Raw genomic sequence first — 11,892 nt, 5'->3', positions numbered from 1 at the left:
ACAGAGAAGCCTTTGGCAGATGTAGATGTCCAAGAAGAGAAAGCATTTGTGGGAAAGTCAAGATTTATATTTGAAACCTGACTGGGCTGTAAGGAAGATAGTAGCATTATATCTAGCAATTGGAGTAGAATGGAGCAAGGGGTGGCAGAGTACCTGGCAAGAGGCTTCTGGAGCTGCATTTGCCCCCATGGACTCTCCTTGCCCAATGCAGCTGTTACCCACCATGGTCAAAGATGGCCCAGAACAGATCTACTCCCAGAAGTGATCTGAGTGTTCCTGGTTAGGTATTGTTATGCCAGATTTCCGGTCCCCAAAGACCACCAAGGAGCCGATACCGATGCAAACGCATGAGAGTCTTTATTGCAGGCTCGAGCCTGGACTCTCAACCGTCACCAACACAGCGGATCTGGATTGAGAGCCCCGACCCTCAGATAGGCAGGGTTTTTATTGTGATTACAACAGGGGCAGGGTATTTCCAACTTGGCAGATACTTGATTGGACGGCATTTAGCAAGCAAATCTTGTCCTATTTCTATTGGCTATCTACCCTTTCAGTTATCTATTTTGGCTTTGATATCGGGAACTGGCCTCGATATCAGGAATTGACAACAGGTGGTCACGTAGCACTGATGCAGGGGGTTAGTGCAGGGGGGTAGAGCAAGGCACAAATGGGTTAAGCAAGCCATTTACAGAAGCAGAATATGCAGTCAGGCTGACCTAGTACCAACTTTATTTTAATAATTGCGACCATGTTTTCCCATTACCACTAAGCAAGCTTGAGAGGGCTAAAACAATCCAGAACTCAATCATAAGTAAACCAACCTTACAGTTACCATGGCATTTCTACTATTATTATGGTTATTTCTATAGTCTATGACTATGGTCATTTTTACTGTCCGTTACCATGGTTGCTACCCAGGTACAGAGGTGAACAAGGGCTCCCTACATTTTTAAATGTCAAACTACAAGAAACTAGTCTCACAGGTGGGGGTGCAGCCCTCTATCATGGAGTCATCACCAGAGTTTAGAAGCTGTTATAATTTTAACACTAAAACTTATATTTAGTTACTCCAGTTTTCAGGTCAGCCCTTACAGTATCAGGATTAGTGAAAGCCCAGAACCAGTTCCAAGGACTTTTACAACCTTAAGTTCTGTCAACTGCTCCTTCATAATGCTCTGAAAGCCAAGTACTGGTGGCTCACACCTGTAGTCCTACTCAGGAGGCTGAGATCTGAGGATCATTGTTCAAAGGCAGCCTAGACAGAAAAAAAAATCCATGAGAGGGCTGGGGATATGGCCTAGTGGCAAGAGCGCTTGCCTCGTATACTTGAAGCCCTGGGTTCGATTCCCCAGCACCACATATACAGAAAATGGCCAGAAGTGGCGCTGTGATTCAAGTGGCAGAGTGCTAGCCTTGAGCAAAAAGAAGCCAGGGACAGTGCTTAAGCCCTGAGTCCAAGGCCCAGGACTGGCAAAAAAAATAAAAATAAAAAATCCATGAGACTATTATTGCCAATTAACCCCCAGAAGACCTCAAGTTGACTCAAAGTGGTAGAGCACTATCCTTGAGCAAAAGCACTCAGGAACAGTGCCCAGACCTGGAGTTCAAACCCAACCATGGACTGAAACAAAGAAACAAAAAAGTACTCTGAGTACCAAGGGATGTTGGAGCCGTTTGGAAATTGGAAACAATTGAGTAGGTGTCAGAGCCCCAGCAGAAACCAAGAATGTGAGGTAAAATTGGCATTGACCACACAGAGAATCTTCTTCCTCTTGCGAAATGACGTTCAGTCCTTGTTGAAGATGCACAAGCTGACCCTGGAACAACTGGACTGTATCCATGATATCTGCACAGGGAGTGAAAACTGGATGGCCGCCCAGCACTGTCGCCAGAGGAAGCTTGACTGCGTCCAGAATCTCCAATCTGAGAGCAAGAAGCTGCAACACGAGCAAGCCAGCTTGTTCAAGGACAGAGCAGACATTTTTTCTACTCTGGGTGAAACAAAGCAGAACCTAAGTGGACTTTGCCAGCAAATTTATAAAGCTGAGCTGCTCTGAGTCAAGAACAAATCCAGGTACTCGGCTTCAGAATGCTTCCTTTTCCTTCTTACTTTCGGGGGGGGGGGGGGGGGAAGGACAAAGAGCCACTGAAGGTGAACTTACACTAGCGTCCATTTTTAATTTAGCCAATGTGTCTGCAATGGCACCGCCTTCCAGCGGGCGGGGAGGTGGAGGGCAGCTGGGAGCCCTCAGGGAGCAGCAGCTGGGTGAACAGGGTCGGCAGGTTGGCCAGACTAAATGCACTACTAGTGAATAGATTGTGTGCTTTCTCCCCACTGCCATGCAATCTGCTACTGAACATGTGGTATTGTCTTGAAAGCCTCATGGCCCTCTCTTGCTTAACAATACTCAGCCTTGTGCTCAGGGAAATTCTCTTAAGCCAACCCCAATTTGCTTCTTGGGTTTAACAAGAAAACACCAAGATAATTTACCTCCTAGGTAGGGGGAGGGGGCGGGGGGAACACCCACCTGTGAACATGCTTCCATAGATTCCATAAATCCATAGCCAGAACTAATGCTTCCATGAATAATGGTTAGTAATCACTTTCCAGTATTCAAAGTAATGACAAGAGTGAAAACTACAGCCTGCCACACAATTTGAAAAGCTTGAACCATCGCACATAATCTGCACTGAGGAGTTGAATAATCTACCTACTTTCCATATAGAGCTTAAGAGCAAGTTCCTCCCCAGGCAATAACAGTCTGGTCTATTCAGAAAGAGGGTGTTGCCTGGAACCCTGTGGCTCACACCTGTAATTTTAAGTACTCAGCCAGCCTGACCCAAAGAAATGTTGCCAAGAGACTTGGCTCTCCAATTAACCACTCCAAAACTTGAAGTGGAACTATGGCTCAAAGTGGTAGAATGCTAGCCTTGAGCAAAAAATGCTCAGGGACAGTACTTAGGCCCTGAGTTCTATAAGAGTTATTTTTCCCTAATCCTAGAGCTTTGCTCGAAGGGACTTCCTGGTGAATCCTGGCCACACTGGCTTGCATTTTGTGAATGGGCTGGGATGGGCTCTGGCGGAGGTTTCTGCTGCTTCTCAGTAATGACTCTAGAATTTCTAGCTAAATAGTAGCTAAAGCATTTTGCCTCTTCCGTCTCTATCACATCTAGGCCCATTATGAACTTCAGTTTCCTGGACTTAGGACATGTAGGCTGAGTACACACCCTGGTAGCAGCACTCCCTAGAATGCATGGCCTCCTTCTCCAGATGCTGGTCATAGATGCCAGCAAAGCAATTGAAGAGATTGAGGGGAAAAAAAACATAGTTTATACTTACCAGGTGTGCCACTCATTTTTTAATCCTATTTTTAAACTTCTGTGATACACATCTAGTAAGAAAAAAAAGCAGGGCTTAGTGGTAGGGTGCTTGCCTGGTATGCATGAAGCCTGGGGTTCAATTCCTCAGTACCACATAAACAAAAAAGTCCAGAAGTAGCGCTGTGGCTCAAGAGGTAGAGTGCTAGCCTTGAGCAAAAGAAGCTCAAGGACAGCGCCCAGGCCCTGAGTTCAAACCCCAGAACTGGAAAAAAATCGCTATTGTGGATAAAAAATGAATTTATGACAACTCTGAAGAGTTTTGAAAAAGGTTAAAAGTTGAAGTCTTCTTCCATTAGAGCTTGCACTGGAGAACCAAGTTTAATTCTTGTTTTCTTGCCCAAATCCAGAGTGATAGAAAGGTACATGCATTTTGACTTGGGCATTTAAAACTCGGCCTTTGTGTTTATTTGATTCTCTTTCAAGATTTATTTATAATCTGAGTACTTACCCCATTACATGGGGCAGCAACTCTTAGCGGCTAAAAATGACATACTCGAGAGGCAAGTAAAAGCTATGGACCTTGGCAACTTAAAAAAATTATAAATACAGCTTCAGTATACCTAGTTGAAAAAATCTGAAATGCTTCAAAATCTGAAACTTTTTTTTTTTTTCGGCCAGTCTTGGGCCTTGGACTCAGGGTCTGAGCACTGTCCCTGGCTTCCTTTTGCTCAAGGCTAGCACTCTGCCACTTGAGCCAGAGCGCCACTTCTAGCCATTTTCTGTATATGTGGTGCTGGGGAATCGAACCCAGGGCCTCATGTATACGAGGCAAGCTCTCTTGCCACTAGGCCATATCACCAGCCCCAAAATCTGAAACGTTTTGAGCACTAACAAATTGCCACAAGTGGCCCCAGGTCTCCTGAGCAGGTGACAGGTTGCAGTGAAAACACAGACACCCTAAAAACATTATTTAAATTACTTTAGGTATATGTGTGAGTGGCATATGAAACATAAATGAACTTAATGTTGAGGGACTTAGGTCTCAGTTCTAGCCCATTGTGTATATGGAAATCTTCAAAAACCTCATTAAAGTAGGGGAGTCATGGGGGGAGGGAAAGTGGGAGAAAACGAAGGAGGGAATAACATTGCTTTACAACAAATGTATTCATTACCTGACTTAACTGTAACCCCTCTGTACATCACCTTTACAATAAAATAAAATGACCTGATTGAAATAAAGGTCTGAAATCTGAGGCACTTCTGGTCCTAGAGCTAGACTAGAGCTATTCAGCCAGTATTCATTTAAATGGTACCAAAGGAATGGTCGATAGTATTTGGAATACCAAGTACTTCATTTTATCAAGTTGAATTCTGGGAAGAGTCTGTATTTTGAGTGCAGAGTTTGCTTCTGGAGATACTGCCCTTCACAGTGTGTAAGCCAGTGGAGAGAAAGGAGATCTTCGCCTTGAGAATCTATGGGGACTAGACTGTCTTTCAGAGTAGCGTGTCATATGTTTTCCTTTTGCTTTGGGGTGCAAGGAGGGCAAAAGGGAGGGCTGTACTTGTTATTTTCAGTATGTATATGTTATCTTCATTACTGATTTAGGTGGAAATTCATTGCAACTATTTTCTACAATCTTTCACCAGTACATCCAATTTTTCAGGGAGACTGATCATTCTATGAGATGCAGAAGAGTTGTCATGTACAAATGTTCCAGGTAGCTGTTCTTTGATATTCACTCATGTAAATTTCAACTTCACAATATAAAATATTTTTAAAAGCTTCTATAGTTTACAAAATGTAACATCTTCTCCAAACCAATGGAATTCTTAATTTCCTACCTTGGTCTGTCATCTGTTTGTGTATGTACAAATAACAAATATTTTGCTCTTAATTCCAAGTATAAATATTCAGTTTGAAAAATGACTATTTTTTGATGAAACCTAGCTGTCTCCACAGTCTAAATATTGTACAATTTTTAAAACATTTGGTTTAAGTGTCTCTCTACCTATGAACAGATTAGCACTAAGGGTTTGTTTTATTGATATCTAATACTTAGGCAACTGGAATACTGCTTAACATTTAGCTTTACTTTTTAATACCCAACATGTATTACAAGTAACTATACTACCTCATACCTACGTGATTTTCAAGTTGTGCCATAGAGGAACAAAAGAAGAGTTTATCTGCTGGCCTTAAGGTGGGAATGTCTTCTATATACTGCAGTGTATAACATTTATGCCTATTTTTTTTTGCCAGACCTGGGGCTTGAACTCAGGGCTAGAGCACTGTCCCTGGCTTCTTTTTGCTCAAGGCTAGCACTCTGCCACTTGAGCCACAGCACCACTTCTGGCCATTTTCTATATATGTGGTGCTGAGGAATCAAACCCAGGGCTTCATGTATAGGAGACGAGCACTCTTGCCACTAGGCCATAGTCCTAGCCCCCATTTATGCCTATTTTAACATGAACTTCTAAAGAAAATTTTTCCTAAGAAAATGTGCTCCCTAGGCAATATTTTTAGGCTGCTGAAGACAGATAGGATTCTGTGTATACATTGTATGCCTTTCCAATGTAAGCCAGTCCTGGGTCTTGAACTCAGGGCCTGAGCACTGTCCCTGGCTTCTTTTAGGCTCAAGGCTAGCACTCTGCCACTTGAGCCACAGCGCCACTTCTGGCCATTTTCTATATATGTGGTGCTGAGGAATCGAACCCAGGGCTTCATGTATACAAGGCAAGCACTCTTGCCACTAAGCCATATGCCCAGCCCCTTCATTGGGAAATTTGAAGTTTCAGCTTATGTATCTCATATTGACACAACCATTGCCCTTTGTCCTATAAACTAGGAAGCTGCTTTGCCTGATTCAGCAAGTTATGAAATTTTCCCTTACCTCAATATCAAAGCTACAGCAGATAACTTGTTCAGTTGTAATATGCAAAACAAATGCCTATATAATATTGCTTCTCCCTCTGTAAGTTTTGTAACAATTTACCATAGCTTGACTAATTTAAAATAAGGATTAAATATGTTTGATGCCGTGGTTAAAACAAATTGTATCTAGACAGTCAGCACATCAACGAGTTGGAAAAAAACACACACCAGAAACAAATAACACTGTGACAATGAATTCTCAGGTGAACTTCTCCAGTTATGAAAAACACCTATTTTGAGCCAGGTGCTGGTGGATCACGCCTGTAATCCTAGCTACTCAGGAGGCTGAGAGATCTGAGGATTGCTGTTCAAAGCCAGCCAGGGCAGAAAAATCTATGAGACTCTTATCTCCTATTAACCACCAGAAAACCAGAAGTGGTGCTGTGTCTCAAAATGGTAAAGTGCTAGCCTTGAGCTTTAGAATTTAAGGACAGTACCCAAGCCCTCAGTTCAAGCCCCATGACTGACTCCCCCAAAAAAGAAAAAGACAAACACACACAAAACAATGTTTCATTAAAACTACACTTTCATAGCATTTAATTTCCACATTTTTTAAAGTGCTTATCAAATGTATTGAAACTATTAAATTAGATGATAAAGCTGGGTGCTGGTGGCTCATGCCTATAATCCTAGCTACTCAGAAGGCTGAGATTTGAGGATCCTGCCCAGGCAGGACAGTCTGTGAGATTCTTATCTCTAATTAACTACCAGAAAACCGGAAGTGGCTATGTGACTCAAGTGGTAGAGCACTAGCCTTGAACTGAAGAGCTCAAGGACAGTGCGCTGGCCTTTTTCTTCCTTATTTTTTAAGCGCTGGTCCTGGGGCTTGCACTCAGAGCCTGGGTATTTTCCCTGAGCTTTTTTTGCTCAAGATCAACATTCTGCCACTTGAGTGACAGCCTCCTGAGTAGCTAGGATTACAGGTGGGAGCTAGAGAAATTCTTTTTCTTTTTTTCAGTATCAAGGATTAGGACTGGCAAGAGTGCTTGCCTCATACATGAAGCCCTGGGTTCGATTCCCCAGCACCACATATATAGAAAATGGCCAGAAGTGGCCCTGTGGCTCAAGTGGTAGAGTGCTAGCCTTGAGCAAAAAGAAGCCAGGGACAGTGCTCAGGACCTGAGTCCAAGGCCCAGGACTGGCCAAAAAAAAAACACAAACATATATATACATACACACACACACACACACACACACACACACACACACACACACACACACAGTATCAAGGATTAAACTCAGGGCCTTGCTGATTAGGCAGGGGCTGTGCTCCTGAGTCTCACCCCAAACCAGCTGAGCTCCCCATGTTGGAGGGGGGCCAAAGCCCAGCCTTCTGCCCCTAGCCCTCCTCACTAGTGGAGATGGCTGCCTCAGGTAGTAGGTAAGATGAGCCTTGCATGCCACAGTACCCCTCCAGCTCCTCAAAAGTTCCTGCACTGGTGGTAGCTCCTTTGATACAGTTTAATTTAATGTTTATCTATTATGTAATGTTTAAGTGTTCTTTGCACACAAATGTCCCCTTTCCCCAGAACTATTTGTTGGAAAATTCTTTCATCACTCTTCAAAATTATTTGAAGCCTGGTCACTCCTGTAATCCTAACTACTGAGAAGGCTAAGATTCGAGGATCACAGTTCCAAACCAACTCAGATAGAGACGTCTATAAGACACTTATTTCTTACTTCTAATTAAGTACCAAAAAGCAGAAAGTGGAGGAGTGGCTCAAGCAGTAGAGCAGCAGCCTTGGGTGAAAAAGTTAAGGAACACCACCCAGGCTCTGAATTCAAGCTGTAGTATAGGCACACACCAAAAAGAAAAAAGAAAAAAATAACTTGAATATTCCTCATCCCTTTCAAAATCACTTGAGCATATATATATATATATAAAGGATTTATTCTTGGCTCTCTATTCTATTCCATTGGGATGCCTGTATTCATGCAAGTACTACACATTTATTTTTCTGGTACTGAGGATCAAACCCAGGATGTTGTACTTGCTAGGCAAGCACTCTGCCACTAAGCTACATCTCAGCCCCACTTTTTTTATTACTGTACTTTTGCTGTAAGTTTTGAAATCAACAAGTGAATGTGCAGTTGTTGTTCATTTTGTTTTTCTTCCTCTCTGCCTCTCTCTCTCTCTCTCTTTCTCTTTAGTACTGGGGTGAATTCAGGGTTTCAAGCTTGCTGGACAGGTGGTTCTCCCACTTCAAGCAGCCAGACTCACAATTGCTTTTATTTACTTTTTTTAGTTAAAATAAATTTGTAATTTGTATTTTGCAGTAACAATCACTCACTTGCATGATTAGCAACAGGAATCATTTGCATTTCTATCAATCCAGTAGGCCTGTACATTATGCCTCTTTACCATGAAGGACTGGACCTAGCTGAGTCAATAGCAGACCAATAATTAGTGCAGCCTATTGACCCAGATAGCTGCCAGAGATCCTGGGCGACCATGCCTCTGATTCTGCTGAAAAGATTCCCAATGAATTATATTTTCCAACGATCTAAAAAAAAATAAAAAATAAAATAAAATACATTTGCAATATGGGGCAGTTTTACTATGGTAGTTCCATATATTGCACATCATATACTTGGAACAAATTCACCCTTTCCATTGCTTTTAAATGTCTCAATTTTCTTACAGATCCCACTTAACATCTTCTCAGGGCCTTAGCTATTCTACTGTACAGTATTCCTAAAATCATTCATGTCTTGCCTCCAGCCAACTTCAAGTCTGCTTGTGGTTTCCTTAAACCATGTCCATTACTTCCAGTGGCTCCCCTTAGCTTGAAATCCAAAGTGATTTTGGCCATTTGAGCTCTAATTTAGGCTTCATTTAGACTCGCCCTTGAAGAAGTATGGAAACAAGTCAGAACACAACAAATTTGGTCTTCCCTGATTTCTCTGGTTCTCAAAAGGTAAGCTATAACGCTACTACTTCCTCCAACTGCAGTACACAGAACTAGACAGACGTGCAGGGGCCAAGAAAAAAAAATTGAACAATCTTTCCTACAATAGCAAGATAGCAAGTTCTAATTCCACTAGCACCAAGCCTTTGATATGTTTTGTGACCTCAGCTAAAACCCTAGACTCTGTCACTGTTTTTCTGATCCTGAGAAATGTCAAAGTCAGCTATGTATGAAAATATTTTCTGGAGCTACAGACAGCTTCCTTACTGAAAGACAGTCCCCTCCACTGACCCTGGCTTCCTTTTGCTCAAGGCTAGCTCTGTACTACTTGAGCCACAGCACCATTTCCGGCTTTTTCTGTTCATGTGGTGCTAAGGAATGGAACCAGGGCTTCATGCATGCTAGGCAAGCACTCTACCACTAAGCCACATTCCCAGTCCCTCCATTTTGTTTTATGAGACAAATAGCAATTCCAAACTGCAGAAATTATGCCTTAGCTTTAGTCAGTTGATAATTATTTCTTATAATTATAAATGAGTTATAATACAGTGGAGTTAAAATACATCTGTGATATGAGGCAGTTTTACTGTGGTATTTCCATGCATGCATATAGTATACTTGGAAAAAAATTTACCGTCTCCACAATTGCTTTTTTTAGGATGCATTTTCTTTTTTCTTAATTAATCAAATCTCATTTACGTCTTTTTTTTTTTTTTTTTTTTTTTTTTTTTTCTGTGAAAGCACTCTGGTTTTATTGAGAGTATGAAGGGCTACCAGGAGCCTGGGTGGATGGCTGAGGATAGGATCTCTACAACCTGGGTCTACTTGAAAGTGTGGCGCTCAGCCCCACCTCGGCCAAAGCCTTTGGGCCCAAACATGGCAGAGTAGCAGGAATGGTTGCAGTAGGGCTTGCCTTCGCGTTTGGCATGCCCTCCACCCAGGTCAGTGTCTTTCCACATTTCTCACACTTAAGGCACGGCCGATGCCAGTCTTTGCCCAGCGAGGTAACTCGCTGAGCGAAGTACACCTCCTTGTCACACATGGAGCACTTAGGAATGGCGGTGCTGTCGGCGAGCAGACAGCGGGGCAGGAAGGAGCTGCGCACTAGACTCCATTTATGTCTTTTTGTAAGGCCTGAGCTAGTCTACTGTACAGTATTTTTAATCAAACATCTCTTGCCTGGGCTCCTAGGAAATAATTTTAGCCAGTTTATAATTATTTCCTATAATTATACATGAGTTATAATACCTTTTCGTTGAAATGCATTTTGAGGGGTAAATGAGGGCCTGGAACTTCCTACTCAGTCATCTTGTTGATACCACCATCTTGTAAGTTCTTACAATCAGATTCCAGAGTTCTGAACAGTTGATTCTGACAGATTTTTACTTTTATAGGACACTTTCTATACTTCTTGTGGTGCTACTTTTTGCTCTATTGGCTTCTGTTTTATTATTAATTATTTTAGAAGATTGATAATATGAATATAAAAACCAGATGCTTTGCTTTTTGTTTGCCAGTCCTGGGGTTTGAACTCAGGGCCTGGGCACTGCCCCTGAGCTTCTTTTTGCTCAAGGCTAGCACTCTGCCACTTGAGCCACAGCATCACTTCTGGCTTTTTCTGTGTATGTGGTACTGAGGAATTGAACCCAGGGCTTCATGTATGTGAGGCAAGAACTCTACCACTAAGCCACATTCCCAGTCCTAAAAACTAGATGTTTTGTATATAGTTTATACTCAGGTATACCTACAGTAAATATTTTTGCCCTTATCTGTGGCTTGCCTATTTACATTCCTTGTGGTTATTTTGGCTTTGATTTCAAGCTGTATTGGGATTTGAAACTTAGGACCTTGTGATTGCTAGACAGGCACTCTGCCACTTTCATTCACGGCCCTACATTGTTTTTATGACCTCAAACAACTCTTTGTTTTACTAGCACATTTTGTTCTATTGAAAATGATTAAAGGACTAAAAAGATTAGAGAGATAAAGTATATAATAAAGTATTTAGCAACTACTTTCCTTAAGTACTGAAAGAGACATTGAAAGCAATGCAGAAATGAATACAGTTCTGATACCAATGTCTTAAAACTGTGGAATTTTGCAACCACAACAAGCATTCCAAACACTAGGCACACATGTCACAAGATCGTGGCCCCCCTGAAAGCTTATTCCTATACTTAATTTGCCAAAGTGATAAGAATAAGGCCAGGAAAGAGTAAGGAAATGCAGCAATGGTGCTCACTGGACACTATGTTGAAAATGAAATATACAAGTTGTGGGTGGGATGGGAGGGAAAAATTGAGAAGGACTGAGGGAAGGGGTAATATTATCCCCAAAAATGTACTCTTTATCTGACTTATGAAACTGTAACCCCTCTGTACATCACCTTTATAATAACAATACATTTTTTAGGGCTAGGAATGTGGCTTAGTGGTAGAACGTTTGCCTAGCATTCATGAAGCCCTGGATTCAATTCCTCAGTGCCAGATAAACAGAAAAAGCTTGAAGTGGTGCTGTGGCTCAAGTGGTAGAATGTTTAGCCTTGAGCAAGAGAAGCTCAGAGACAGTGCCCTGAGTTCAAGCCCCAAGACTGACCTAAGTAAATAAATAATTAAAAAAAAAAAAGCAGGCACTGGTGGCTCATGCTTGTAACCCTACTCAGTGGGGGTGAAGATGGTGATTTAAAGCCAGCAGGAAAAGTGCATGAGACTTACCTCCAATTAACTACAA

The 11,892-nt window shown here is 42.1% G+C and overlaps 2 pseudogenes; one reads left to right on the top strand and one right to left on the bottom strand.

The window, feature by feature from the left end:
* The first annotated feature begins 223 nt into the window (after positions 1–223).
* Positions 224–2,316, top strand: LOC125343062 (annotated as a pseudogene).
* Positions 2,317–9,949: 7,633 nt separating this feature from the next.
* On the bottom strand, positions 9,950–10,428 carry LOC125343061 (annotated as a pseudogene).
* Positions 10,429–11,892: the final 1,464 nt, after the last annotated feature.

This window comes from Perognathus longimembris, chromosome 28, assembly GCF_023159225.1.
Source record: "Perognathus longimembris pacificus isolate PPM17 chromosome 28, ASM2315922v1, whole genome shotgun sequence".
NCBI lineage: Eukaryota > Metazoa > Chordata > Mammalia > Rodentia > Heteromyidae > Perognathus > Perognathus longimembris.
Note: the sequence above shows the minus strand (reverse complement) of the source record. Positions and strands in the feature narration are given on the sequence as shown.